The sequence below is a fragment of the Myxocyprinus asiaticus genome, chromosome 11, assembly GCF_019703515.2.
Source record: "Myxocyprinus asiaticus isolate MX2 ecotype Aquarium Trade chromosome 11, UBuf_Myxa_2, whole genome shotgun sequence".
In the NCBI taxonomy this organism is placed as follows: domain Eukaryota; kingdom Metazoa; phylum Chordata; class Actinopteri; order Cypriniformes; family Catostomidae; genus Myxocyprinus; species Myxocyprinus asiaticus.
Genome location: NC_059354.1, coordinates 9613649 through 9641024, shown reverse-complemented (window position 1 = coordinate 9641024; position 27376 = coordinate 9613649). Strand labels below are relative to the sequence as shown.

At 38.3% G+C, this 27376-nt stretch overlaps 1 protein-coding gene across 5 annotated transcripts in view; it reads right to left on the bottom strand.

Moving 5' to 3' along the window:
- Positions 1 to 27376, bottom strand: part of LOC127447743 (disco-interacting protein 2 homolog A-like) — a 206306-nt gene that overhangs the window by 96927 nt on the left and 82003 nt on the right. The window contains exon 1 of one of the 5 annotated variants that reach the window (XM_051709778.1): positions 3593 to 3693. The exons of the other annotated variants lie outside the window; for them this stretch is intronic. The gene's annotated coding sequence lies outside the window, so the exon portion shown is untranslated. Of the gene's footprint in view, positions 1 to 3592; positions 3694 to 27376 lie in introns of those variants that run through there. 5 annotated transcript variants of the gene reach the window in all.

The window sequence follows — 27376 nt, the reverse complement described above, 5'->3', positions numbered from 1 at the left end:
TTGAGAAATTTTGGCATTGATTTTGAAAATATGACTGATCATGCAAAAAAACTGTCTTTTATTTAAGGATAGTGATCATAGGAAGCCATTTATTATCACATAGTTGTTTGGGTCCTTTTTAAATCATAATGATAACAGAAATCACCCAAATTGCCCTGATCAAAAGTTTACATACCCTTGAATGTTTGGCCTTGTTATAGACACACAAGGTGACACACACAGGTTTAAATGGCAATTAAAGGTTAATTTCCCACACCTGTGGCTTTTTAAATTGCAATTAGTGTCTGTGTATAAATAGTCAATGAGTTTGTTAGCTCTCACGTGGATGCACTGAGCAGGCTAGATACTGAGCCATGGTGAGCAGAAAAGACCTGTCAAAAGACCTGCGTAACAAGGTAATGGAACTTTATAAAGATGGAAAAGGATATAAAAAGATATCCAAAGCCTTGAAAATGTCAGTCAGTACTGTTCATTCACTTATTAAGAAGTGGAAAATTCAGGGATCTCTTGATACCAAGCAAAGGTCAGGTAGACCAAGAAAGATTTCAGCCATAACTGCCAGAGGAATTGTTCGGGATACAAAGAAAAACTCACAGGTAACCTCAGGAGAAATACAGGCTGCTCTAGAAAAAGATGGTGTGGTTGTTTCAAGGAGCACAATACGACAATACCAGAACAAAAATGAGTTGCATGGTTGAATTGCCAGAAAGAAGCCTTTACTGTGCCAATGCCACAAAAAAGCCCGGTTACAATATGCCCGACAACACCTTGACACGCCTCGCAGCTTCTGGCACACTGTAATTTGGAGTGACGAGACCAAAATAGAGCTTTATGGTCACAACCATAAGCGCTATGTTTGGAGAGGGGTCAACAAGGCCTATAGTGAAAAGAATACCATCCCCACTGTGAAGCATGGTGGTGGCTCACTGATGTTTTTGGGGTGTGTGAGCTCTAAAGGCACAGGGAATCTTGTGAAAATTGATGGCAAGATGAATGCAGCATGTTATCAGAAAATACTGGCAGACAATTTGCATTCTACAGCATGAAAGCTGCGCATGGGAGGCTCTTGGACTTTCCAGCACGTCAATGACCCTAAGCACAAGGCCAAGTTGACCCTCCAGTGGTTACAGCAGAAAAAGTTGAAGGTTTTGGAGTGGCCATCACAGTCTCCTGACCTTAATATCATCGAGCCACTCAGGGGAGATCTCAAACGTGCGGTTCATGCAAGATGACCAAAGACTTTGCATGACCTGGAGGCATTTTGCCAAGACGAATGGGCAGCTATACCACCTGCAAGGATTTGGGGCTTCATAGACAACTATTACAAAAGACTGCACACTGTCATTGATGCTAAAGGGGGCAATACACAGTATTAAAAACTAAGGGTATGCAGACTTTTGAACAGGGGTCATTTCATTTTTATTTTTTTTTTCAGTTTTGTTTTATGATTGTGCCATTCTGTTATAACCTACAGTTGAATATGAATCCCATAAGAAATAAAAGAAATGTGTTTTGCCTGCTCACTCATGTTTTCTTTAAAAATGGTACATATATTACCAATTCTCCAAGGGTATGCAAACTTTTGAGCACAACTGTATGTTGAAATTAACCAATTGGCAAATAGTCTTTTCTTATTTCATTTTCTTAATTCAAGATATATTTTGTGAAAAGTTTAATTATCTTACACAATTTTGCTGTTCAAGTAAATGTGTTTTCAAGAGTGTTAGAAGAGTGTTGGCAATTTCATAGATGCTCATCAAATACACGTTTACGCTCCTGAGGAAATCCCCAAATCTTTGTTTAACCCACAATAAGAATGTGCTGCATTCTAAAACACACACAACCATGCATAAACAAACACCCACACAAATTCAGACAGGGATCTCACCAGACACACAAGTTTCTCTTCCCAATGGCTGTAGTCGTCCCCAGTGTCTTCTGCTGCTCTAAGCTCTACTCTGCCGTGTCTGTGAACAACCCTATCTTTTTAAACAGCCCCAACCCCACCATTTCACAAGCTCGAGACCCCCTGGGAACAAAGAGGAGGGGCCGTGCGATTATAGGCAGCATTTAGGAATGGACAATCACCTTGGAAGCAGAGAGCTCTTCACGTCTGCATTCAGTCTATTCTGATTCCATACAGTCTAAGAGATGCTATCAGCATGACAAATCTTATTCTTCACCATAAGGATGAAAGAAAGGCCTGGTGTTTGTTTGTCAGGCTGTTAACAATGGTACAGTAATCTAATGTAATGAGGTTCCAAAACTTCACCATTTAAAATATATGTTCTGTGTTCAACTCAAGTTAAGATCTATAGATACTGTAGCATTTGTGGCATGTTTAAAATTCCACAGTCATGAAAATGAAACTTTGGCATGAAAATACACAAAAACAAGAATTTTCTGCACTCATGTGAAATGTCTCATCTAATGTCCATTGTCCACACAGTGGCAAATTTAATCACAAAACAGCTTCACAAAACACCAGAACATCACCGTGACCAGCGTGACATTAAATGATGACAACAGCTCTGTGGAAAATGCCATAGATTTATAACGAAGCACACCTCTCAGGGCTACACCCATCTGATATACAACTGCACTCACTCTGCCTGCTGGCACACATAATAGGATTGCCAGCCTGGCATATTCAGTGCCAACTATGTCTCTTCTGCTTGGGCACAATGGGATAAACTGCTAGTGATTACTGCAGTTTGCACAAACTGTTGTCATGACAGCAGAACAAGATGCCATCTAACTTTTCTGACAGCAAACACAATCATTCTTGTGAACGACTCAAAGAACCCTGCTAGCATGGAAAACAGAAAACGTCTAAAACCAAATATGACTAATAATGAGCAATACCAACACATTAGTGGTATTTAAGGAAGAAAAATCACTTAATCAAAAATAAATAAATGCATAACTACATAATTAGATAAAATACTGATTCAACGTTTTAACATTTAGCCTTAATTTTCAAGAAAAATCACACTTCCAAATATCTTTAAAATCTCAGTTGTTTTCCCTAGACAGCAATGAGATTGAATGGAAAGCAAATAGAGATTCTCCCAGTTCTCAGATGTTTCTCCTGAGAAAAATCTCCAGTGTCTCCTCTTGAGTTTCAGAAGAGATCTCAACACTGTCTCAAATTGTGCTCAAATTCGCCAGGCTACGAAAGTCTGCAATCAAAAGTCAGAGATTTCAATATGACCCTTAAATATTTCTTATCAAATTCTTCTAAGACTAAATTATCTGAGCTACACCATCCACATTAATTTTATAGCACTATACACTTCTTTTATGTCAACAGTTGTCTCATTTGTGTCTGTTTACATTTCTCCTAATAAGTAATTTTAGGAGAAACATCTAAATTGTTTCTTGTTACTTAAAGTTGTCATGAAACATACAGTAACTGAGAACTCTAGCAAAGACTCCCAAAATAAAGAGCCTTTGAGCCATACATTTTTCCTCTAGGACTATAATGCACATATAAAATAACATAAATCTTATATAAAAAATAAAAAAACACATAAAATAGGAAACTGGCCTGTCTTGTAAATCTTCCAAAGTTTCTAATCATGCAACTTACCTTTCCATCAGTGCATCTCGCCTATGGAGGTATGGAAAAACTCTTCCGGAGAGAGCCGATTCCAGTCAAATACTCAAAGTAAAAAGCACACAGCTCTCTCCGCTCAAGAGTGGGCTGCTAGACCTCTGTCTGTCTGGCAGTATGGCAGCCAAACCACACTGCAGAGTCAGCAACAGTGACGGCACACGTGCATCCAGCAATGCAACTCTAACACTGACTCAGAACCACTAGAGCAGAGCCGGGCAGGGGCTGTTCCCCTCGTACATGCTGTAACCAGAGTCCAGGACTGAGAAGCAGTCAGAGAGCTCCACACTGAGGTCACATCAGGCCACCCGACACCATCAGGACACAGGGTGAGTGTTGAAGTCAGGCCACTGAGGTTTGGAAGCTGTCTTTGTTTCCTCACATAGAGAAACCTTTGCTGTCTCTATCTATCACACATATTTCCTCCTGTCTTTCCTCCCCCCCTCAACCGTCTCTCTCTCTCCTCTTGTTCCTCTGTTCCCCTCCCCTCCATTTCTCTCCCACCCTCCTCTCATCCCAGAGCCGAAGCAGGCTGACAGATTAGAGCGTTAAAAAGCTCCAACCCCCACTATCCCCAGCACACCAAACACACCCTCAAAAATAAAGGTTCCTTGATGGGTCTTTGCAGCACCTTAGGTTCAGCAAAACATATTTTCTTATCTCATTCACACTTCTGCCTATTCAAACTTGGTGCATCAGAATGTATCGCAACAGGTTTGACATCAAGGGCGCCAATGCCATCGGTTCTTGATTTTCTTATAACTAGGCCTCAGATAACACGAGACAGACCTGCCATGTCAACAATCCAACTTTACATCCGGTGCCAGCAGCTCTTCTCTTCCTAACGAATTAAGAAAGTTAAGGAGACTATTGACCATTTAGTGACATTGTGTGATCTTGTTAGAAAGAGAAAGAGAGCACTGTTCTCCTATCTGTCTTAGTGTGACCACCGCCCTGTGGAGGGGGAAACAGTCATGCTGAAAACACAGAGCACACAAGCTTTATGTGACTTGTCACATAGTTTTCTGAGAAAATATCTCACAAAAAAGAAAAAAGAAGCCCAAGAGAAGATCCTACAAGATGCTGTTCATTCAATTCCATTACTCATTGGGCTAAATGTGCAAAATGACAGCTCAAAATGTTTTTCAAGCTAATATTTGGGCAACTTACTGTTTTTTATTTTATTTAAAGAAATGTTAAAACTCTTTGTGCCTCTAAATCTTAGTATAATAGTTTGGAGATAATTCTAGAGCTGGGTTTGTAAACCTTTTTTTAACATGGGACATTTCACACAAACTCTCTGCCAACCCAGGGTCCCTCTTTTATAAAATGCTTGGACGTGTCCACATGCATGGACGTTGTATTCCAGCTTTGCAATACGCAATGCATAATTTTAATTAATTCAAACTGACTGAATACTGTTCACAAGAATCTACACTGTCATTTAATGGTTAAACTTCTGGCGCACCGCGTCACGTGGCACAACAGCATGGCACCGATTTCCGTGAAGCGCTTATATGGGCGCAGTGCCAACGAAAGTGTATCTGGTAAGAAACCTCTTTAAGTTTTTCGTTTGGGTGTAAAAAGTAGCGTCTCGTTTGCTATGGCGCTTTAAAAAATTTATATCTTTTTTGCGGGTCAGAGCACTGATAAATATGATGTCCACATATGTGGATTTTGGGACATTATTCCCTCAAAAGTTGAAAAAAGGTTAAAAGAGGTTAATAACTTTCATGAATAACATGAAGTAATGTTGACTTATTTTCTGTGCCTTAGCATATCCAGGATTCATCTCGCTTCTGTATTGTCTGACATTTCAAGATTTTTATATTGGTTTTATTGTTTTTTCATCCATTAATAAAAATAAAAGAAATACCAAAAGTGAACTTTGAAATAGATCAAATATGTCTATATTATGTTGTATATTATAAGCAGTCTCTGTGAAGATCCCTGGTTGAAACTTCAGGTTCTAGAGCAGTGGTTCTCAACCAGGGGGTCGGGACCCACTAGCGGGCCTCAGCACACTTCCAGGAGGGCCTCAAGATCTCTTAAAATAATTTAAAATAAAGTAGATTATTATAATTTGTAAATAATTTATAATTACATTTATTGAAAATGTAAAAAAAAAAAATAAATAAAAAAAAATTAATACCCTTTTTATGAGGAACATACAGTTTTAGACATTTCTGGAATCACAAAAATGTATCATGATTAATTGTTTTAATCTATTGATGTTAGTAGTTTCTTACATTAAAAAACTTTGAAAAACAAGCTTGGTCCTCATTACAACAGAAGTAGCAGAGGAAATATCTTATACAGTTGTTCTCAAAAGTTTGCATATCCTGGCAGAAATTGTGAAATTTTGGCATTGATTTTGAAAATATAATGCAAAAAAACTCTTTTATTTAAAGTGGTCATATGAAGCCATTTATTATCACATAGTTGTTTGGGTCCTTTTTAAATCATAATGATAAAAGAAATCACCCAAATGGCCCTGATCAAAAGTTTACATACCCTTGAATGTTTGGCCTTGTTACAGACACACAAGGTGACACACAAAGGTTTAAATGGCAATTAAAGGTTAATTTCCCACACCTGTGGCTTTTTAAATTGCAATTAGTATCTGTGTATAAATAGTCAATGAGTTTGTTAGCTCTCACGTGGATGCACTGAGCAGGCTAGATACTGAGCCATGGGGAGCAGAAAAGAACTGTCAAAAGACCTGCGTAACAAGGTAATGGAACTTTATAAAGATGGAAAAGGATATAAAAAGATATCAAAAGCCTTGAAAATGCCAGTCAGTACTGTTCAATCACTTATTAAGAAGTGGAAAATTCTGGGATCTCTTGATACCAAGCCAAGTTCAGGTAGACCAAGAAAGATTTCAGCCACAACTGCCAGAAGAATTGTTCAGGATATAAAGAAAAACCCACAGGTAACCTCAGGAGAAATACAGGCTGCTCTGGAAAAAGACGGTGTGGTTGTTTCAAGGAGCACAATACGACGATACTTGAACAAAAAAGAGCTGCATGATCGAGTTGCCAGAAAGAAGCCTTTACTGTGCCAATGCCACAAAAAAGACCTTGACACGTCTCACAGTTTCTGGCACACTGTAATTTGGAGTGACGAGACCAAAATAGAGCTTTATGGTCACAACAATAAGCGCTATGTTTGGAGAGGGGTCAACAAGGCCTATAATGAAAAGAATACCATCCCCACTTTTGGGTGTGTGTGAGCTCTAAAGGCACGGGGTCTTGTGAAAATCTTGTGAAAATTGATGGCAAGATGAATGCAGCATGTTATCAGAAAATACTGGCAGACAATTTGCATTCTTTTGCACGAAAGCTGCGCATGGGAGGCTCTTGGACTTTCCAGCACAACAATGACCCTAAGCACAAGGCCAAGTTGACCCTCCAGTGGTTACAGCAGAAAAAGGTGAAGGTTCTGGAGTGGCCATCACGTTCTCCTGACCTTAATATCATCAAGCCACTCTGGGGAGATCTCAAACGTGTGGTTCATGCAAGACGACCAAAGACTTTGCATGACCTGGAGGCATTTTGCCAAGACGAATGGGCAGCTATACCACCTGCAAGAATTTGGGGCCTCATAGACAACTATTACAAAAGACTGCACACTGTCATTGATGCTAAAGGGGGCAATACACAGTATTAAGAACTAAGGGTATGCAGACTTTCGGGGTCATTTCACTTTTTCTTTGTTGCCATGTTTTGTTTTATGATTGTGCCATTCTGTTATAACCTACAGTAGAATATGAATCCCGTAAGAAATAAAAGAAATGTGTTTTGCCTTCTCACTCATGTTTTCTTTAAAAATGGTACATATATTACCAGTTCTCCAAGGGTATGCAAACTTTTGAGCACAACTGGAATAGATATGTCTTATAAATATCTAATAGCCTACATGGGGGGCCTTCAAATATTTTCTCCGACAATGGGGGGCCTTGGAGTCAAAAAGGTTGAGAACTACTGTTCTAGAGGCCTTATGCAGCTTTTTAAACAGTTCTGGCTAAATATGATCATTAAGTGTTAAGTCTACAAACACACAATGCAAGACTACTAACCTTCTCAGCTGAAGTGTGAAACACAGCTTCTAGATGATTCTTTCTAAAGCATGCACTCTTTTTAATCGCACACATACACAAACACACACCCTGAAGCATAAACAGTGTAGGCGCCAACCGCTAATCAGCTTTAATAAGCTTTAGTAAGAAAGAAGATTCAAGCCATACAAAGATTCAGTGGACAATTCTTTATATAGTTCACATGGATTAAAAAAACTGACCATTTACTTTACATTTTATTGGTTTTATTTCCAGTTGTTACACTTCCCAGTCACAAATGACTGGCCATTTGAAATTAATGGATTAGACTACAAAATGTAGATGTGTGTTCGCACACACAATGTCCTCGGACATGTGCGCACACACACACACACACACACACAATCTTATTTCTTATTTTTATCGTATTGAGCAATCTTTTGTGCATCGTCTTTCCATTTACACTCCTTGAGGAATATTTCAAGATCTACTAATCGTATTATGTTGTGTTTGGGCACGTTTGAATCGTCTGATAGTCTGCTGTAAGTTACAATATATCATTGTCTATGTTATGTATGTTTCAGGAGGTAGTAAGGATTAACATGACAATACTCACAGCAGTTTGGCCTCTGAGTTAAACAAATTTGCTCATTGCATTCTACTAATTGAGACCTTTCCAACGATATATAACACATTGTTATCTCATCTTTTTATGGTTTTACCAACTCTGAATATAATTATTGTGATAACAAATTTGCAAATGATGAGAACGAAACAGTTCTTATTTGTCAGCTAATTAAACAGCATTGTTTAAGAATTTGTAGGATCAGCTATATGCACTGTAAAGTTTCTAAGCTTTAAAATAACACCTATTTTGTTCAGATCAAGCAAGTGGTTATTAATATATTAAAAAATTATTTATTTATTTCAGCAGGGAGTGCACCTCACTAGCTTGACAAAGGCTCAGTTCAATTAATCCGTCTATTAGGGATGCGCCAATCAGGATTTTTACAACCAATACCGATCACCGAATTTTTCTTGTCACCTGATCGGCCGATAACAATACTGGTCATTTCACCTTTTATCAGGATCTCTGTCATAACTAGCTCTATATAAGCTTTCTGCACACTGTCCCTATAAATTAATTTTCCTCTTCCCAGTAATATCACTTTGCCTAGTTTTTGCTGACAAAAAAGTTTTAAAAGTTTCAAAGGCTTATTAAAAAGCTTTTTTATTAGACTTTAAAACAAGTGAAGGCTAACTAAATATTCTCTATATTAAGATAGAAATCCCTATAAAAAATGAAGCTTAGTGTCAAACTGAAGACAAACTGATAACCCATAGATGCAATAAAACTTAATGTGACATTTTTGGTTATTGATTCATTGTCATTATTTCACATAATTATTATTATTCCTTATTTTATATCTATTATATTTCATACATTATATTATGGTATCTTAACATTGTACGCCTTTTCATTTCCATAGATTGTATTAATAGTACATTTTTCACTTGTTGCTGCTTGAAATTTAATGAGGGGAACACGCGCTCTCTCATCAGGGCAAGAGATGAGAGGAACGCAGAGAAAGAGCGCATGTTTCTGGACTCTACAGGTGCTACTATTGTAATGCTGTTTAATCGGGAGATATTTAATAAAGACATTTGAATTACACCACATCTTGTAATTCGTGTTATTACTGAGATGTCTATGCCCAACGGAGACTGAGAAGCTGCCGCCATGAATGATAATAAGGACCGTTTCACAGCTCGCGCCGTTTTCCCTTTGCCTTGTCGTGTGTGAAACGCCACATTTACAGTACAGTACACAAACATTTCATATTCGCCATACCTCTCCCACTGCATCTTTCTTAACTGCTGAATCAAGTTTGGTGTCTTACAACACTATGGCAGTATTCCCTACACTCCATCTTGCCATGACAGTGCTGCTGAAGTCTTTAAGGAGCCGTGCGTCTTTTGTGGCGAGAACAATCGGTTTATGCAATCGGCCAAATTACCGATGATCGATCGAGCCATAGGACGTGAATATTGGCCGATACCAATCAGTGGCCGATCGATCGGAGCATTCCTACCTTCTATCAATAAAAATAAATGTTTTTTAAGAACATGTTCAAAAATGGAGTGAAAAATCATAATTACAAAAAAAAAGTTGATAAAAAGATCTAATGCAATATATTGTGATAGTACATGCAATATGAGAGATTTATAAACCATCTTAGTGGGCCAATAATTTTTGGCCGGGAACACAAACTATGTTGGCACAAAACAAACACAGCGCAAGGGTTAAAAAGAGTCAGTTTCATGAACTAAAAATAAAGCGAAAGTTCTAAATACTCATCAAGGTCAGTTTATATGAACTGATTTATTTGATTAAAATTTTTCCTACTCAATACAATGAATTACTTTGAGCATTAGGGTTTACAGTGAGGGTTCCCACACTTTTTGACGAATGAATTTCCATGACCTTTCCCGTCTTTTATGATCACTGGATAAGTATTCTTTTTTTAAATAATTCAAATTGGGACCAATTAGCTAATTAATAATTTAGACTAATTTGTGAACAGTCTGATTCCTTGGTTTGCAAACAAGTTTTACAAGCTAGCAATATCTATCCAATGAAATATTGTAGAACAGAGCATAACTAAAAAAATCTGGTGGGGGGGGGGAACATTCACTATAGGAATGTCCCTGTCATTATTCAGATCGTACTAATTTCCAGGCCACGGAAACACTATTTTAAAATTCCAGGTTTTCCATGACCAGTGGTGGGTAAGTTACTTCAAAAAAGGTAATTCACTACTAATTACTGATTATTTCTGTAAAATAAAAAATGGATTACTTAACTAATTACTTCATAGTGAAAGTACTCCGATTACTAATTACTTTACTTTGAAGTTACTTTCTAAAACCAATCAAACCTGCGGAAAATACCAACATGACACTAATAGCTCCTTTAGTACTTTAATATTGACCGAAAACAACAACAAAAATTACAGCAACATGACAAAGGCAGAAAATTGGCTAAAGAGATCCAATGCATTTCTAAAAATGCAACTTAACTCTCTTATCTCAAATATGCTGTAGTAGCATCTTCAGGTGTGTGTGCGTGTGTGTCCGCTACCTACAACCTTCTTAGCTGTGTGTGGCATGTATGTGTACAGTAAGCTTGTTTACCTGTGTTTGTGTTGGTGTGAAAGACAGAAAAAGAATACTAATGAACTGAAACCATTTCTGAAAACACATTTGCAAACAGCTTTGATAGTAAATCCATTGTGTATTTGAATGCTTGTTGTTTCTTTCTACAGGTTTGCTTGTGTGTTGCATCATGCATGTGTATGTGTGCATGTACAGTATGACTGTTTGTGTGTGTACATGTACAGCATGTGTGTGTTTACACAACTTTACAGTGAGGGAATTATTTCTACCTCCCTGCTTGAGTATCCATTATCACTTGTGCATCTGTAACACTATTGCATTGTGTTTGTGTTTTATTGTGTACAGTACAAAAATAACATAAAAGAGCTGTTTGCTTAGCAACGTCTTTTTCAAGACGCCATTCTGCAAATGTTACCACATTGTGAGCGTTATCTCCCTCTGTCAGACGGGGACGAGCGCTGTTTTCCATTTCTGCCTGAAGCCGATCTCCTCTCCTCCCACGGCAGCTGCGGAGGGACACACGAGGGATGTGCGCGAGGATGGGGTAGAGCGCGGAGATTTGAGGAAAATTTGTCGGTGGTCCAGCCTTGCGTGCCTCTCTCCTCCAGCCAGGGCTGGGAGCATGCTGACACAGCGCTTGCTGAGATTGATTGTGAGCGCATGAAATCTTGAAATGCTTTACTTTCGTTTTCAATTTGAATAAACAACTACACTCCGCTGCATCCATAGTTACGCCACTCACTCATCTGCCATCGCCTCGATACATGTCCTCTAAGCCATGGTGGTTTGTTAGAGCACATGCTCAATAGCTGACACAGCACATAAAAGTACTAACATAGGAACAAAATTCATTTTAAAATGCATTCTACTTAATTAATATTATTGTCTTAGCAATAAATGTGTAATCCATGTAACGCAATTTTATTCATGTCTGTAACTGTAATCAGATAACTTAATTTTAAAAGTAACACATTATATAACTGCGTTACCGCAAAATGTAGTAATTGTAATTAGATTACAGTAACACGTACACCTAACACTGTCCATGACCTCGGGAGCCCTGATTAAAGAGCAGTTAATACAGGGTTTCTGCGTTCGAAGGAATGAAATTTAAGACTTTTTAAGACTTTTTAAGGCCAAATAAAAGACTTAAAAAAATTTTTAAAAAAAAGTGAATACAACATTAAAACTCTAAGTGAATTCATTAAGAATGCACGTAGCCTAAAGTATGTAGCCTATATTTTGACCCTTCTCTTTAGTCACTTGCTTTCCAGCAAGACGTGACGCAATAGACCAATGCTTTGGCAATGTCACCGCTTATGTCAAACACGGAAGCGGTGGCAAAAACCATGCGTAAAGAGTCAACTTTTATCGGATTAAGTTGTTGAAAAATTATTCCGAGGGCTCTCGTTGACTGCTGTGGCTTCAAACCATCAACAGAGCTGACTGGACTGAGGAGATCATTTCAACTCACAACTCTGCAGCAAAAATTGATAGCGAACATGATTACGTTATTTATGAACTCATTTTATTATAGTACATTTATCGTTAAGAATATGTTTGTATTTATGATGGTTTTGTGTCATACTTTCGTTTAATCATCTAATCTGTCAAATCTAACACAACAGTCAGTGGGCTTTCTGCCACCACTTACTGCGCATGTGCTGACATTTTTGTAAACAAGAGGATTGGTCTATAGACCTTATTCACAGTAGTGCCATGTTTGATTTTTAATGGGAATGGAAATGAGGCTGTGAGGGATAAATCTGTAAAAAGCTCCAACATCCCATCTGATTTTCCACATCTCATGTTGTCTGGAGTTTTTTGTCTACTGAGTGTCCTTGAAAAGATATTTTTCCAATGTTTTGTACACAGAACGATCCAAAAACACTTTAAACTGCAGTACAGCCCATTGAAGAGACTGTACGTCTATCCCGCACAGCCTCGTTGTCATTCTCGTCAAAACTGTAATATGCCGCTGCTGTGAATAAGGTCTAGCATGTGTTGAATAACATTTATACATATTTTTTCTAGGCAGATACCTTTACCAAATACTTTAACAGGTAGTTAAAGGGCAGTTCATTTAAAAATGAATTTTCTGTCATCACTGGTCACCCTTGAGTCTGTATGAATTTTCTCTGCTGTGGAGCAAAAAAGGAGATGTTAAGCAAAACATTTAGTCTCAGTCACCATTCACTGTCACTGCATCCTGTTTTTCATTCAATGTAAGTGAATAGTGACTGAAACTTCCTAATATCTCCTTCTGATATCCACTGAAATAATAAAGCCATACAGGTTTGCAACAGCATGAAGGTAAGTGATGAGAATAGTAATTTTTGTGTGAAATATCTCAAGTAAAATTCAAAACTCGTCAGTTACCTTAAAAATGGCTTTTTAAAGTTGACAATATGTATTGAAAATGTTAACAGATTAAATTATGAAAGAGAACTGTGCTGCATAATTAGTTATGATGTAACAGATTGTATACTAAATATTAAATATAGATAATATATTTTCATAATATGTATATTATTAATATTATAATTTTATATAATTATATGATTATTGTTTTGTATATTATTAAAAAAAAAAGTTAATTGACTGATTGAGATGGCAGAGAAAATACCTGTATGTGTTAGATCTAGAGAGATGGAGATGAGAGATTTAACAGGTGTAACTCTGCAGCTGAGTAGTTCTGTTAGCTTTACAATTATTGTCAAAGGTAATGTAAAATAAGGAAATGCCAAGATTTGAAAGGTGTCAAAAGATGCTCCAACCTCGCGCGCTTGTAAACTGTCACGTTGACAGCTTTGTCAATCGTTAGCGCATCGCTCGCTTCCAGAGACGCAAAATAATGCCATTTGCATTTCTGATTAACGGGCTTGTGAAGGTTTATACATGTGTAACATCGTAAGTTCAGTAAAAATGCACTTCCCTGTGCGCGCTCACACTAAACTCAAGCGTCAGCTGCTAAATGACGGATGCACGAGAGAGTGTGTGAGAGAGAGAGAGAGAGAGAGAGAGAGAGAGATAGAGATGATTTTGACTCACGCAGATTCTGCTGTTTTAAGCGTCTCCTCTATTCACACTGCATAATTTAAGACCTCAGCAAACGAAATTTAAGACTTCTTGTAATTTAAGATATTTAAGACTTTTTATGGCCTTAAATTTTAAAAAGTAAATTTAAGACTTTTTAAGGACCCGCGGAAACCCTGTAATAGAATTTTGTCAGCTCCACTGGTTGTATGAGTTGAAGATACAGGCATTGAGACAGGTGCATATCTCCCAGAGGCCTGTCTGTATCACCAGCGCATTTGATTAGAATGGTACTCCAGTGAAAACAGTAAATGCTTTTGACTCCTGAGGGAAGAAAGAGGGCAGATCTGTCAGCCACTAGCTACTACAATGAATAGCTGAACATCAATTAGGCAGCATTAGACCTAATACACAAAGAGGGATGAGAAGAGGAATCCGGCAAAATAAATCTAACAGTACACGCACAGAGAAATAAAGAGAAGGCCAAGAATGGTGAAGGAGACCTCATTTATACTCGACACCTCACGACACACCTGCACCCTCTGACTCTCCTTAGAGGCATTGACATTTACAAGAGGTACCACCGAGATGCAATCAGCATACACAAACGGCACGACAGACACTGAGCTGTGTGAATAAGAGACAGATTATACTATGCATATGAATACCAGCCATTCCGGATGGATTCCCTCTGGTAAAAATCTCAAATATGCAAATGTTGTGAGAATGACATAAAATAATTTTGTAGAGACAGGAAGTTAAACACAGAAGATGTGGTAGAAGAAAAAAAGAGAAACATGGACAGGGAACGGGATTTAGAAAAACAGACATGTTAAAATGAATTTAACTCAGTTTTCAATTATGAATAAATGGTTTACGACACTATTTTTACATTTTTTGAAGAAACTGTGAGTGGTGCTTTTCCATGCAAAACCTGCTGCCATGATGCTACAGCATCTGGCTGGTTGCTAGGGTGTTCTGGTTGGTTTCTGTGTAGTTTCAAATAAAGCCCAAATAAAAAGAGCCCTCCCCCAATTCTATGACGTCACCTAAATATGACTCGGGTCCCTCTTTCAATATAAGTCTATGGGATTCATTCGTTTTATCGTCCACCAGGCAATTAAGTCTAATCGTGTATAAAAGTAATAATAATAACAGATTACACTCTGCATATGATTTCCAGCCATTCCGGATGGATTCCTATGTGGCTAAACATGAAATATGCAAATTCTGGGAGAGCGATATAAATTATATTGGGGATGAGAGACAGGAAATTTAAGAACATGAGATATGGAAGAAAAGAGAGAGAAACAGCCAAAGGGAAGCTAGATATGGAAAGGGAAAGGGATTTAGGCAAGCAGACAGGGATTGCGAGATAAAAAGAGAGAAATAAAAGGGGGAAGGAGGAGGCAGGAAGAGAGGAGGGCTTTCACTCCACCCCCTCCTCCCCACTTTTCATTAACTTTCACTCTGTCTTTCTATCGTTTGCAGCAGGAATAATTAGGGCATTTACACTGAAGAGTGGATGGGTGTTGGGACCGCTGGCACACTGGGGAACACAGAAGAAGAGCAGCCACCCAACACACACTCATACGCCAGAAAATGCCATTGGCTGCTTCGCTATCAGCATAAAGTCTGGTCCACTCAAGGAAGTCTAATATACCTGGAGAAAGCTATTAACATTGAGTGCATATACATGCAAATCAATATGCTGATGACTACCAAAAATTAGCCAAAAACATAAGTAAACAATTTTTACACGAGATTTGAAATCATCGGATTATTCCCTGCTTTCAATGTCAAAATGTGAGCAGTAGAAGTAGGGGAAAATCTATATGTTATAGAAGGGGTTTTCAAAGTCTGCGCCCCCTTAACCTTCTAGTGTAATATTATCAAAATGCATTATATTTCAGGTGTTGGAGCATTTCACCAATGATGATCAGTAACCTTTCATTCGGTCTGACAGACACATTCGGCCAATGCGCTCAAAACTGATCCATGATTAACAGCTATAAATGTTTCTATTAATAATATGAAACCGTATTCTGTATTATTTTTAATAATAAAATACCAGTTTGTCCTCATGACAATGGGATTACTTACAGGTGCATCTCAATAAATTAGAATGTCGTGGAAAAGTTCATTTATTTCAGTAATTCAACTCAAATTGTGAAACTTGTGTATTAAATAAATTCAATGCACACAGACTGAAGTAGTTTAAGTCTTTGGTTCTTTTAATTGTGATGATTTTGGCTCACATTTAACAAAAACCCACCAATTCACTATCTCAAAAAATTAGAATATGGTGACATGCCAATCAGCTAATCAACTCAAAACACCTGCAAAGGTTTCCTGAGCATTCAAAATGGTCTCTCAGTTTGGTTCACTAGGCTACACAATCATGGGGAAGACTGCTGATCTGACAGTTGTCCAGAAGACAATCATTGACACCCTTCACAAGGAGGGTAAGCCACAAACATTCATTGCCAAAGAAGCTGGATGTTCACAGAGTGCTGTATCCAAGCATGTTAACAGAAAGTTGAGTGGAAGGAAAAAGTGTGGAAGAAAAAGATGCACAACCAACCGAGAGAACCGCAGCCTTATGATTGTCAAGCAAAATCGATTCAAGAATTTGGGTGAACTTCACAAGGAATGGACTGAGGCTGGGGTCAAGGCATCAAGAGCCACCACACACAGACGTGTCAAAGAATTTGGCTACAGTTGTCGTATTCCTCTTGTTAAGCCACTCCTGAACCACAGACAATGTCAGAGGTGTCTTACCTGGGCTAAGGAGAAGAAGAACTGGACTGTTGCCCAGTGGTCCAAAGTCCTCTTTTCAGATGAGAGCAAGTTTTGTATTTCATTTGGAAACCAAGGTCCTAGAGTCTGGAGGAAGGGTGGAGAAGCTCATAGCCCAAGTTGCTTGAAGTCCAGTGTTAAGTTTCCACAGTCTGTGATGATTTGGGGTGCAATGTCATCTGCTGGTGTTGGTCCATTGTGTTTTTTGAAAACCAAAGTCACTGCACCCGTTTACCAAGAAATTTTGGAGCACTTCATGCTTCCTTCTGCTGACCAGCTTTTTAAAGATGCTGATTTCATTTTCCAGCAGGATTTGGCACCTGCCCACACTGCCAAAAGCACCAAAAGTTGGTTAAATGACCATGGTGTTGGTGTGCTTGACTGGCCAGCAAACTCACCAGACCTGAACCCCACAGAGAATCTATGGGGTTTTGTCAAGAGGAAAATGAGAAACAAGAGACCAAAAAATGCAGATGAGCTGAAGGCCACTGTCAAAGAAACCTGGGCTTCCATACCACCTCAGCAGTGCCACAAACTGATCACCTCCATGCCACGCCGAATTGAGGCAGTAATTAAAGCAAAAGGAGCCCCTACCAAGTATTGAGTACATATACAGTAAATGAACATACTTTCCAGAAGGCCAACAATTCACTAAAAATGTTTTTTTTATTGGTCTTATGATGTATTCTAATTTTTTGAGATAGTGAATTGGTGGGTTTTTGTTAAATGTGAGCCAAAATCATCACAATTAAAAGAACCAAAGACTTAAACTACTTCAGTCTGTGTGCATTGAATTTATTTAATACACGAGTTTCACAATTTGAGTTGAATTACTGAAATAAATGAACTTTTCCACGACATTCTAATTTATTGAGATGCACCTGTATATATCTGTGATAAACTCGCAGCACATGAGTCAGACTCCTCCTCTGTGTGAAACTGCACTTGTCACAAACATGATGACACATCAAACCGATATCACGTTAAACTCGTAATAATGGACACGTGTGATTTTGTTCCGCATATTTTCAGATTTTCTGCGGCCTAGATTAACTTGTGCAGCTATTTTCCACTGAGGTGACAGAAGATGTCAGTCACAACAGATGTTTAATTGACTTCTTTATTTGCTCACGTCACTTACATCAGAATATCATTCTTACAATATGAATTCTCAACACTATTAGCTTTATAATAGATTTGCGAATGCATAGGACACGTTTTGAGCACCCTCCCTGAGCGAGAGCAGGGAGATTTCGTAGAGCAGCGTAGTTTATTTGAGTGTGCGCATCCAGTTTTGAGTGAGAGCCTAGGATTTCCACGTGCAACCGGTACATGGATGCGCTCTCACATGATCTGCATGTTGTGCTCTTGACATTAACAGTATTATAATGCCATTTGCACTACATTTTTGTTGTATTTATGTATCTTTTGATTTTACTCTGTGAAATTATCATCAATCTCCGCGCTTCCCCTGACATGCTCTGGCGTCTCCTGGGGAGGCCCACCTCCCAGTTTGAAAACCGTGGTGTTATAGCATTGTGACATTTTTCCTCACGATATTGTATCGATATTCACGTGCCAAAAATCAACTTCATTTAAATTTTTCAACTTCTACAACAGTCTCTTAGATAGCGCAGTTATTATGCTTTACCGCTGAGACAGAACGGAACTCCTTTGATGTCACCCACAACTTGGAAAACTTGTTGACAGTATGAACACGTTGAAGACTATTCAAAATCTGCCTTCCTCTTTCAAATCCAGAGTTTGGCAACATTTTGGTTTGTCAAAGATCCAGAAAAAAGTATATATATAAGTATATGTACACCGATCAAAATCAAAATCAAATAAAATCAAATCACTTTTATTGTCACACAACCATATACACAAGTGCAGTTCCGAGCAACATAGTAGACGTGACAGTGATGAGACATATACCAATTTACAATAAACGTCAGATTTACAACACAATTTAAAATCTAATATACACATAATTACACACAACACAATATACAAATAATAACACACAATGTACAGTATACAATACACACAATATAGATACACATTATACAATAAAAAAGTATATATAGTATATATAGAATGTACAGTAGGTTGTATTGTACTGTATTGACATTCAGGCTGTCGGTTGATAGTCAGTTGTTAGGAGAGAATATAATACAATAATAATATAATTTATGACAGTCCGGTGTGAGATATAAGAGTAAGGGTAATAAAGTGCAGTGCTGATGTATTTTGATCGTGGGAGATCAAGAGTTCAAAAGTCTGATTGCTTGGGGGAAGAAGCTATCATGAAGTCGTCTGGTGCAGACAAAGGGCTCCGCTGGTGTGTTTGTAAACAGCGGGCTGGCATTGAGGAATTTGAAGTCCGGTTTACGGTGTGTAATTGCAGCACCAATGTCCAAAAGTGTTTGTCTGTCGTAAACAATAAGGCAGACAACATCCAAGACAAAAAACATAAGAATTGTAAACAAAACAAACAAAATATTACTATGTTGTGTCGGAGCTCGCAACGCAGCAGCCATACTCTGCGCCATCTTGAGTCCGTTGCCATCAGCCATAATATTAAAAACACCTGCCTAATATTGTGTAGGTCTCCCTCGTGCTGCCAAAACAGCACCAACCCGCATCTCAGAATAGCATTCTGAGATTATATTCTTTTCACCACAATTGTACAGAGTGGTTATCTGAGTTACCGTAGACTTTGTCAGTTCGAACCAGTCTGGCCATTCTTTGTTGACCTCTCTCATCAACAAGGCGTTTCCGCAAGGCAATTACTAAAATTAGTCAACCTCACTAATCATTGATATAATTAGTACATATTAGTATAATAATAAACGTTACAGTATAAAAAATAATAAATAATAGTACTATTAGTTGAAGTTGAGGGCATTGTCAATCATTTGTTTTAGCATGTGTAAGTTTGGGAGATGTGTGTTTTATGTTGTTGTTGTGTGTGTGTCCTATTTTTCACAAAGGCATTAACCCCTGAAACAGAAGATAAATGGACAGACCGGCTCTGTGCATATGAATTATCACATGAATGGGCTCTTTTGCTTTGTGTGAATGGGTGATTAAGGATGGGCTCCCTCATAAGGCCTGAGGAGCATTTCCAGCCCAGCGCTGAAAACACCAAACATCTCTACAGGCACACCACAGAAATCAATTTAAAAGCTGTGGACAAACACACAGTGTCAATATGCAGCCTATGGAAGATATAGACCATGTAACTGTGTGTGTATGTTCTCTCAGCTATTAAATAGATTTCTACAGCATGACATATTTGCTATGCCATACATTAATACCTTCATTGGGATTCATGTTTGTAATGCCCCAGTGTGTGTGTTATAAACTAATATTTCAGACAGCTGTATAAACAGACAAAATGCAGGTTACCTCTAAATCAATAACTTTCTGTCTGAATGCAGAGACAACGGCTGATCTGAGAGCAGTAATTACAGACATGAGACCAATTAGCTACAGCAGTGGCACTCAACATCAGAAGCCAGATCAAGACCATAACAGATGCAAAGGGTCACAATTTTGATAGTGAATATTAAGGGGTGGGTGAAAATGAACCTGATTGTGAAACTTGGAACAGTAGAAAATTCTTTTTTTATTATTATTAATTCTGCTGTGTAAATAGGGTAATTTTTTTGTTTAAAATGCTGCCAATCATCCAATTTCATTGGCATCAACACTTGTTTCACTGTAATTTTAAGATTAGGTGAACTGAATGCGTCAGAAAAACTGCATTGTGTAAGCAGCTTGTTGGGGTGCCGGTCAATTAAGATGAAAATTATGCAGAGTTGTGTGCTTTAAACTTTGTGGTTTCCTCAGGTGCAATAAAGTGCATGCCCATCTGACCTCTGCATCAACTTTCATTTGCACCATCATCCATTAAACTATTAGTTATTATAAGCTATTCAATTATTAATTCTAAAATTGTTAGCTATTAAATTTGCTGGTTTGACTGAGGCTACATCCACACTGATGAGTTTTAATTTGAAAATACTACATTTGCACTTCTCATCCACATTAGAACAGCGTTTTCCTCCAACGAAAGCAAAGAGTTTTGCAAACGCTCCCCATAACTGCACACTTTGGTAAACGATGATTTTAAGAAACTGAAAACAAAGTTTTCAAACTTAAACCGATTAGTGTACGTGGCCTGAGAAATTAACATTTACACTACCAATACAATTACATTGCATTAGATGCAATAAAACTGTGGTAACTGAACTCATCAGAAATTTTAATTAAACAAAATTATGAATTAATACCTCATTACTGTAATGTAGGCTATTATGATCTCATAGTGGTAACTAGGGCTGCCCATCATTTAAAATCTAAGTTAATTACACGGCATGCTGATTAATTAATCAAATGAATTGCATTTAATTATCTACTGTATCAATATTTGCTGAGAAAGGCCCCCAAATCGAGATAATTCAATATAAATACTACATAGTCCATATACTGTATATTACTGCATTATGACAGACAAGTAAAGCATTGAAAACTAAGCTTTTGTAATTCTCCCTGGTTTTCAGCTACATAAACGCCACGTTTTTAGGATGCTGTGTCAAGTTAGAAGTAGTTGAATCTTTGAAAAATGCATCTCGAGATCCCTATTGTGCTTCGTCCAGCTGTCATGAGTGACTGGCTTTCATTATATGGCTCAGCAGCTTGTACGGTTTGTGAAATGGAACTTCTGAAAAGGTCTTTAATATTTATCATCAATAAGAAGAATTTCACATAAAGTTTATTGAGAAATTCTTTACTGTAAAGCCCCTATATTTGCATCTTACAGTATCGCATTTTTTTTTATATATTTACCTTTTATAACGTATATTTATTGAAGAATAATTTTTTCTTTTTTCCTCTGCATGTTATTGTTTAAACAGCCCAAGTAGTAACGATAATTGTGGCATCTAAGATATTACAGAAATTATAGTAAATTATAGAAATTATTATCTCTCACTCGCTCTCTCTCTCTCTCACACACACACACACACACACACACACACACGTAATACACACACAGCTGCTCTGCTGGGTGACAGCCTGGGCTCACCAGGTTTGGGGCAGGAAGACCATGCCTGTACCCCACTACCATCTGTCTGAATAACACACACAGGAACTGCCCACACTGAGTGTGGCTACACACACCCACACACACTACTTACAATCTAGGGATTTAGGGCTGCACGATATATTGAATTTATCGAAATATCGCCAATGTACATATTGTGATATGCATATCGCAAGGGCTTGTGAAAACAGAATGATATAGTTATGTTCACTGCGACGCAGAGAATAGACCAGGCGTGCGATTGTCACTTGGTGTGTGTGTCGTGTGTGTGCATATGCGATCCCGTGTGTGGTCCGGGGCGTGAGATTTTCCCCATTAATTTTCTCCACTGTCATTTCAACATTAAAAGACTGTGCGACTACATGAGAGAAGACACATTTTAGTAAGTTGTACTGTATCTTTCAACACACCCTCTGATGTTCATTCATGTTTTTTCTGTTAAGTTGGAGAGAGAGAGCTTTGTGCTGTGTCACACACAGCATTCAAGAGTATCAAAACAACATTAATTGTTTGAATTTCTTGATACAATTTTAAAGCTGAAAATAAAATCGTGTTTCTCCAAAAACTACTTCTGACTCAAATGATGGAGCGTGTCACATTTGTGAATATGTAGCTGTAACTGGCGTGGTCCTGTGCTTTCACTCTGCATTGTGTGTGTATGCATATAATAATGAGACCAGACGCCAGTATACAAACTCAAACTTGGCTTGTTTATTGGCCGCTGTGGATCTGTGTTATCTGACTGCCCCGTGAAATCATTCCTATCAGTCTGAAGTTCAATGTGGACTGGGAACAGGTACGTCAAACCAGAGCCCTTCTACCAAGGGCAGCCTACAAGGTTAGCAACAAGCTTATCAGTTAATGAATGGACCGCCAGTCCACTAATCTTTAACATGTTTTAGATGAAACACTCCTTTTGGAGTGAACTACAGTATAAGTGGAGTTTACTACGATACAATTGCTGTTTTAAAAGAGAAGACACTGACAATTTTGTGAAAGGTAGATGTTGGTTTACGGCTCCCCCCATTCATTTGTATGATATCTGCAAACTGTGATTTACTGTCGTAACACACTAGTTTATGCTCTCTCCTATGGTAAAAACGTGGAGGCTGTTATCTCAGTATAAAAGATCAGTGGTTAAGTCAACGTAGAAGCAAATGTCTACATAAAGCGCTTCTGGACAGCTGTTCAAAACTGAATAAACCAATTATGAAATTAATACAAACATAACACAAACTATGAATGACAGTGTAAAAATAAAATAAAATATTTTACAACACAGATCTTATAGCATATCCCACAATATGGTGTTAACTTTATATTCAACTTTATAAATTAACTTTATATTCATACACTTTTTCAAAAAATACAAATAATTGAAGATGATTTTTAACATCTGCTTCATAGCTAATTAATTAATTAATTAATTAATTAATTAATTAATAATGGTAAACTGAACATATTATACACAGCCAAAATGCAATTTGGAACAAAAAACAACTATATTTGTGATCTCTGGGATCTGGGATTCAAGCTTAACCAAACATGATAATGCTGGGAACACTGTTTCAAGTTAAAAACATAATACTTCATATTACCAGTTTAATATGCAGAGACAACTACCATATAAGTAATGCCGCCCACACACTATACGACTTTCAAAGTCGTCGGATTGCTGTTCTTTTCACATTACACAACTGTCTGTCTATAATGGGGTATCTTGAAGTTGCTGTGGTTTGCACATTACACGAGGGATCGGCGACAGGGGTCACACATTACAAAACATTTCACTAGGAAGAATCCGATTAGCGATTGTTGCTCACATGAGCAAGCACCGATTTGCCTCTGATTCCGGGCTTTTGTTGGCGATCTCCATTAACTGTCGGCGAGTGGAAAATGAGGGCTAAAATCATGTAGTGTAAACTCAGCATAAGCCTATAATGCTGTAATCTAATGGTGTAAACACGGTGACTCTGATTCTGTTTGTTGGAGCATCATCACCAGCCCGACACAACAACATTGACTAAGCCATTGGATCTGTTTGGCAATGGAAGATGGGGAAAGTGTTTGGGAAACCTGTCTGAAAACCATCATTATTTTTGCAATTCTGTTTGGTGCTGCTAATGGCACAGAAATGACACACTTCGCCTTTAACTGATGGCCAATAGAGTGGACGAGTCTACTCCTGTGAACTGCTGTGACCACAGCATCTGTCTCATCGGGAATATGATCCTCAAACACACTCAACACCAACCCTCTTTCTCATGAGTCTCCTCATCACTGTCTCTGCCTCTTTCCCCTCAAATCTATCTCTCACTTTTCCACTCGCTGCCTCTTTACCTCCCATATTCCTAACGACAAATTTCTCTTTAATGTCTTTGCAGTTCAGTAGAGGCCCGTGGTGGTAAGACAAAGAGGACAATGGGAACCGAGCCATGACTGTGCATAAAGAACTGATTTATCCTTGAGCCAAATTACTAGCTGCAGTCCTGAAACGACTTTCATCACATAATCTTTCAAAAGCACCAGAGCCGCAACTGTGCATGTAAACATACTGACTGTGTATCAGCGGCAGTATTAAAAATAAAAATAAAAATCGGATAATTTGACATGGCAAGGTTATAATTCACATGTCAAATGGTAAAACATTAAGAACAAATTTTTGGTAAATATTTTTTCCTCAAAAATATGTTCAAAAAGGGAAATATCATTATTTATTTATAATTATTAATACTATTATTCATTTGTTTAAAAAAATTATGGAACTTCACATTTTTAGTCATTAAGTCAAAGCATTCTGCTGAAAATGGCATAACAATATTTCCAACCCCGAGACAGGCCATCTCTCCCTCACACCTTTCCCTGTCACCACGGCTACTGTGCACGCTCCGTGGGCTATTAATAATTCAGATGGCTCATGAAGTGTCGGGCAGCTCAGAGGTCCCTGCAGCACTCTCACAGGGAGAGTGATGATACTTTAAGCAAGGGTCTGTTTAAAATTTAACACCGCATAGTCATGGTCTTCAGCAAGACTTTGAGACACTCTTTATAGAATATATATCTAGAGGAGGCCAAAACTCCATACTTGAGACATGTATTCTCAAGAGTATAAATCACACACCTAAAACTAAACCACAGAGACTAGCAGAGCTGCTTTGCTGGTTTAAAGGAATATTCCAAGTTCGATGCAAGTTCGACAAGCACTTGTGGTAAAAAGTTGATAACCACAAAAACGAATTGTTACTCTTCCCTCCTTTTCTTTAAAAATAGCTCAAATCAAAGTTACAGTGAGGCACTTACAATAGAAGTGAATGGGGCCAATTTATGGAGGGTTTAAAGGCAGAAATGTGAATCTCATAATTTTATAAAAGCATTTACACTAATACTTCTGTTAAAACTTGTGTAGTATTTCAGCTGTAAAGTTGTTTAAGTCTTACAGTAATTTTAGGGTTTACCACGTTACGTTGTCATGGCAACAAAGCTGTAAAATTGGATATAACTTTGCACAGATAAGGTTAGTAAGCAATTTTATCACACTAAAATTATGTTAACACACATATTGTTTATGTCTTGTGCTTATCAGTGGTATAGCCACGGGTGTGCAACTGCCTCCCAAAACTAAAGCTTGCACACCTAAATGAAAAGTCTTTTTTTTTTTTACGCTTGATAGTATGTAGGGATGTAAAATGCATCAAAATTATGCTTAAACTTCAATGCATCGATTAATTGATTTAATAATCAATTATCATGACTATAATAATACCCAGTGTGTTACAGAGGCTGTCTAAGATTACAAGCGCACTCTCGCAACAGATGCTGGGTGCATGACTGAGGAAACAAGCACACACTTTAAATTAAGGAAGTTTATGCTACCGAGTTCGGATTTATGCCTCATTATTCATAATGGAATGTGTCCATACAAGCAAAATAAGTTAATTGCTGTTCTTTTCTTCCCCAGTTTTGATATATTATGCATATTGTGGAATAGTTGGAGGATACGCTTGAAAAAGTAGGCTATACTCTACTGCGTTTTTACTGTGTTTTATTGGTTCAGTAAATGTTCTTCTGATGATACACTATATTGCCAAAAGTATTCGCTCATCTGCCTTTAGATGCATATGAACTTAAGTGACATCCCGTTCTTAATCCATAGGGTTTAATATGACGTTGGCCCACCCTTTGCAGCTATAACAGCATCAACTCTTCTGGGAAGGCTTTCCACAAGGTTTAGGAGTGTGTTTATGGGAATTTTTGACCATTCTTCCAGAAGCGCATTTGTGAGGTCAGACACTGATGTTGGACGAGAAGGCCTGGCTCGCAGTCTTCGCTCTAATTCATCCCAAAGGTGCTCTATCGGGTTGAGGTCAGGACTCTGTGCAGGCCAGTCAAGTTCTTCCACACCAAACTCGCTCATCCATGTCTTTATGGACCTTGCTTTGTGCACTGGTGCGCAGTCATGTTGGAACAGGAAGGGGCCATCCCCAAACTGTTCCCACAAAGTTGGGAGCATGGAATTGTCCAAAATCTCCTGGTATGCTGAAGCATTCAGAGTTCCTTTCACTGGAACTAAGGGGCCAAGCCCAGCTCCTGAAAAACAACCCCACACCATAATCCCCCTCCACCAAACTTCACAGTTGGCACAATGCAGTCAGACAAGTACCGTTCTCCTGGCAACCGCCAAACCCAGACTCGTCCATCAGATTGCCAGATGGAGAAGCGTGATTCGTCACTCCAGAGAACGCGTCTCCACTGCTCTAGAGTCCAGTGGCGGCGTGCTTTACACCACTGCATCCGACGCTTTGCATTGCACTTGGTGATGTATGGCTTGGATGCAGCTGCTCGGCCATGGAAACCCATTCCATGAAGCTCTCTACACACTGTTCTTGAGCTAATCTGAAGGCCACATGAACTTTAGAGGTCTGTAGCGATTGACTCTGCAGAGAGTTGGCGACCTCTGCACACTATGCGCCTCAGCATCCGCTGACCCCGCTCTGTCATTTTACGTGGCCTACCACTTCGTGGCTGAGTTGCTGTCATTCCCAATCGCTTCCACTTTGTTATAATACCACTGACAGTTGACTGTGGAATATTTAGTAGCGAGGAAATTTCACGACTGGACTTGTTGCACAGGTGGCATCCTATCACAGTACCACGCTGGAATTCACTGAGCTCCTGAGAGCGGCCCATTCTTTCACAAATGTTTGTAGAAGCAGTCTGCATGCCTAGGCGCTTCATTTTATACACCTGTGGCCATGGAAGTGATTGGCACACCTGAATTCAATTATTTGGATGGGTGAGCGAATACTTTTGGCAATATAGTGTATGTAAATCTGTTTATCATAATCAGCAGTCTACTTACCATTCTGTCTGCATCATGTCAGACATGGTATTATCCTTTATTTATATTGGCTTAATAATTAACATAACAACAGTATGATTTTTCTTTTTTTCTACTATGAACCAAACCTCCCTGTGCTCCATAAATACAAAGAATGTTCAAAAAAGGTTTAGAATCTTCTTACAGTTGTGTATTCTTCTGTTGAACACAATGCATTACTGATTTATTTCTTTCTTTCCA